Below are 5,000 nucleotides of genomic sequence, written 5' to 3'. Positions count from 1 at the left end.
CAACACGCGCCACCTACGGTGACCGGCAGCTCCAACGCCAGCGCCACAGAAGGACAAAAGCCCTACTTGGGTGCCGAAGCGAACTCTCCCAGCACAGCGCACGCGCCAACACGTCCGCACAGCTGCGATACAAACCACCTGCGAGAACCGCTGGGGCGACCGAGCAGCAGACGGCGTCGCGGCGCCGAGCGCCGGGCGGCGGCGCATCCTCAGCGCACAAAGTCCTCAATCGGACCAGCACACTGCAGATGGCCACCGCGCTTCGCACCGGGCCCGCGAGGACCTACTTTGGCCGCAAGGCGCCGCGAGCAGGGGGCGCCGGCGCGCAGCTGCGCCGCCTGCCGCGTCCGTCGGCCGGCGCGCCTGCCACCGGCCGCCCCCACCAGCCGGCTGTAGCGCGTGCGCCCACGCACCGCGCTGCCAGCACGCCGGGCGGCCCCCCCTCACCGGCCGGGGACGGTCCCACCCAGCCACCGCCGCGTATCGCCTCACACCCAGATCCCCTTTCACGTTCGTGGGCATGGTGGGTCCCCTTTCACGTTCGTGGGCATGGTGGGTATCCCTGAAACAACCGGTTAATAGCTCGACCGATCGTCGCCAACACTGATTCACCTCTAGCGAGAACAACCGCACCACAACGGGTTACCGGTTGTTCATTTGCGTAACGTCACCAGCAAACGTACACGTCCATCGCCATTTGCAACGAGTATTGCATGCCTGTGTCAGGTGTCACAACACACTACGTCTGCCCACATAGACGCAACAACATGTGCACGCCTAGAGAACACGTGGAAGGTAGACCCCGTACGTATGCGGTGTCCATTGCGCGAACGACTGTCAGCCCGCCTCTGCAGCATGTCGCAGATGTGGAACGCGGTGCAACATGCTATCACGGTGTGTGAGAAGAGACGACTACGTCCGAATACACGCTCCACTACATCAACAGACTGCTCATGCTGATCGCCATCCAGGGCGTCCGTTCCTCCCACACGTCTGTATGGCGTACCACACTGCAATCCAGCTCTTATAGGGAGACGACACGTAGCTGCGTGCACAATATTTGGACTGTATGGTCCGCCGTTGCTAGGCGCTGTCGTCATACGGTCACATGGGCCACGATGTATCATTCAGTACATACGGAGCAATGTGCAGTACAGTTTGTGGGTTTTGCGTACATCGGCGGACAGGTGACAGGCCGTACCACAACGTAGGCTGAGTACGTCGGCATGCGAAGGGCATTGAACATGCAAACTTCTCACCGACCAGCTTGCGAAGGCAGGGGGGAAGGGGGGGGGGCATGTACGTCCTGCTGCTATCCACACTACAGTGTATAGCAGGAGCATGTGGAAAGTCAGCAACACCTGCAAGGTGTTTAACATGACGCGATACACAGGGGACCGGGCAGTGCGAGTAGCGAACTATATTGCGAGGGTTGCGGTTAGGCAACACTACACTACTTTAACGGGTTGCATAACAATTACAGAGCAGGTTCAGCGACAACGTGCGTCAGGTTAAGGCGCAATATAGTTTAGGTTACGGCGCACTTTAGGTTAGGTTAAGGCACATTATAGGTTAGGTTAAGGCACAACATGGGTTACGTTAAGGCACAACATGGGTTACGTTAAGGCACAACATGGGTTAGGTTAAGGCACAACATGGGTTAGGTTAAGGCACAACATGGGTTAGGTTAAGGCACAACATGGGTTAGGTTAAGGCACAACATGGGTTAGGTTAAGGCACAACATGGGTTAGGTTAAGGCACAACATGGGTTAGGTTAAGGCACAACATGGGTTAGGTTAAGGCACAACATGGGTTAGGTTAAGGCACAACATGGGTTAGGTTAAGGCACAACATGGGTTAGGTTAAGGCACAACATGGGTTAGGTTAAGGCACAACATGGGTTAGGTTAAGGCACAACATGGGTTAGGTTAAGGCACAACATGGGTTAGGTTAAGGCACAACATGGGTTAGGTTAAGGCACAACATGGGTTAGGTTAAGGCACAACATGGGTTAGGTTAAGGCACAACATGGGTTAGGTTAAGGCACAACATGGGTTAGGTTAAGGCACAACATGGGTTAGGTTAAGGCACAACATGGGTTAGGTTAAGGCACAACATGGGTTAGGTTAAGGCACAACATGGGTTAGGTTAAGGCACAACATGGGTTAGGTTAAGGCACAACATGGGTTAGGTTAAGGCACAACATGGGTTAGGTTAAGGCACAACATGGGTTAGGTTAAGGCACAACATGGGTTAGGTTAAGGCACAACATGGGTTAGGTTAAGGCACAACATGGGTTAGGTTAAGGCACAACATGGGTTAGGTTAAGGCACAACATGGGTTAGGTTAAGGCACAACATGGGTTAGGTTAAGGCACAACATGGGTTAGGTTAAGGCACAACATGGGTTAGGTTAAGGCACACCATGGGTTAGGTTAAGGCACACCATGGGTTAGGTTAAGGCACACCATGGGTTAGGTTAAGGCACAACATGGGTTAGGTTAAGGCACAACATGGGTTAGGTTAAGGCACAACATGGGTTAGGTTAAGGCACAACATGGGTTAGGTTAAGGCACAACGTAGGTTAGGTTAAGGCACAACGTGGGTTAGGTTAAGGCACAACGTGGGTTAGGTTAAGGCACAACGTGGGTTAGGTTAAGGCACAACGTGGGTTAGGTTAAGGCACAACATGGGTTAGGTTAAGGCACAACATGGGTTAGGTTAAGGCACACCATGGGTTAGGTTAAGGCACAACATGGGTTAGGTTAAGGCACAACATGGGTTAGGTTAAGGCACAACATGGGTTAGGTTAAGGCACAACATGGGTTAGGTTAAGGCACAACATGGGTTAGGTTAAGGCACAACATGGGTTAGGTTAAGGCACAACATGGGTTAGGTTAAGGCACAACGTAGGTTAGGTTAAGGCACAACGTGGGTTAGGTTAAGGCACAACATGGGTTAGGTTAAGGCACAACATGGGTTAGGTTAAGGCACAACATGGGTTAGGTTAAGGCACAACATGGGTTAGGTTAAGGCACAACATGGGTTAGGTTAAGGCACAACATGGGTTAGGTTACGGCACAACATGGGTTACGTTACGGCACAACATGGGTTACGTTACGGCACAACATGGGTTACGTTACGGCACAACATGGGTTACGTTACGGCACAACATGGGTTACGTTACGGCACAACATGGGTTACGTTACGGCACAACATGGGTTACGTTACGGCACAACATGGGTTACGTTACGGCACAAATTAGGTTAGGTTACGGCACAAATTAGGTTAGGTTAAGGCACAAATTAGGTTAGGTTAAGGCACAAATTAGGTTAGGTTAAGGCACAAATTAGGTTAGGTTAAGGCACAAATTAGGTTAGGTTAAGGCACAAATTAGGTTAGGTTAAGGCACGATATAGGTTAGGTTAAGGCACGATATAGGTTAGGTTAAGGCACGATATAGGTTAGGTTAAGGCACGATATAGGTTAGGTTAAGGCACGATATAGGTTAGGTTAAGGCACGATATAGGTTAGGTTAAGGCACGATATAGGTTAGGTTAAGGTACGATATAGGTTAGGTTAAGGTACGATATAGGTTAGGTTAAGGTACGATATAGGTTAGGTTAAGGTACGATATAGGTTAGGTTAAGGTACGATATAGGTTAGGTTAAGGTACGATATAGGTTAGGTTAAGGTACGATATAGGTTAGGTTAAGGTACGATATAGGTTAGGTTAAGGTACGATATAGGTTAGGTTAAGGTACGATATAGCGTAGGTTCAGATACACATTGTTGTAGGGAAAGGTGTATTGGGGGGGGGGGGCGGCAGGTTCGTTGATAGTGATTATCGTAATTGGATGCCTGCGGTATTATCCGATTTGTCACGTCAGGATGCACTTTTGGCTCATGACAGGCGGCGCTCCGATTCCATGGTTGTGGCAGATCTGTGTCTTTCATTCCTGCCATTGTTTGTGTGCTGTGACAGGAGGCAGTATTGTGATGTTGGGTGCACCACTGTGTAGGACATGTGTGGGTGTTCGTGGCTTAGCTGAGCAATGTGCGGATGTCGGAAGGGTGGGATATTGTGTTTTCTGGGTGGACCTCCCGGTCTGGTAATGATAGTGTGGATTGTGTCATGTGGCGGAGAGGATGCACTGGATGTTCTTCCATGCTGGTGGTTAGATATTGTGTGTGATAAGAGAGTAGTGTGTGATAAGAGTGTCTGGCTGACGTGTGGTTCTCATTGTGTGCAGAGTCTTTCAGCATGTATAGGGACGGTTGTATATATTATCTGTATTCTGATGGCTCTGCATCTATTACTAATCAGTGCCGTGTATACGGTTACTCTAGTTCCAGTCGAAACTGTTCTATCTCTGTACATTAGTGACACTGCGGCTCCACTATGTTGCCGCCCCTGTCGGCCGTTTCCCCCAGTGTATGGCTAATGATTATCAGCAATCAGTCTATTAGTCAATACCGGTAGTGTGACGACGTCAAATGTCCGGGATGGGGGAAGCTACACCCTTCCCGTGGGTCAGGGCCTAGAAAGACTCTTCCCACGCAGGAGACTCGGACTGTCGTTACTCTTCCGAGACATATATGTGCCCAGCGTTTTTTTGCGGCTGCGAGTGCAACGCCAGGAGGCTCGGACTGTCGTTACTCTTCCGAGATATATATTTGCCCAGCGTTTTTTGCGACTGCGAGTGCAACGCCCACGGGTGCCGACATGGATGGGGCGCTTCCTAGCTGATGGCTCAGCATGAGAATCCGTACAGTGAGCAATGCGATCGCGTCTGTAGCTTGTACGTGGTACAGCTCGCAGCTCATGAATAGGGACAGCGGGAATGTCGCATATTGGAAATATCTCTTCATGAAACGCATGTTATAGGTGTGAATTGCACCTTACGAGTGCGGGAAACGTCCGCCGTTCATCCGCTGGCGATGCGAGTTGGGCGGTTGGGGTGGGGCACGAACGGGTGCAGGTGGTGTGATTGCCGGTC

The sequence above is a fragment of the Schistocerca serialis genome, unplaced genomic scaffold (genome assembly GCF_023864345.2).
Source record: "Schistocerca serialis cubense isolate TAMUIC-IGC-003099 unplaced genomic scaffold, iqSchSeri2.2 HiC_scaffold_1051, whole genome shotgun sequence".
In the NCBI taxonomy this organism is placed as follows: domain Eukaryota; kingdom Metazoa; phylum Arthropoda; class Insecta; order Orthoptera; family Acrididae; genus Schistocerca; species Schistocerca serialis.
The sequence above is the reverse complement of the archived record's forward strand: the minus strand, read 5'-3'. Positions refer to the sequence as shown.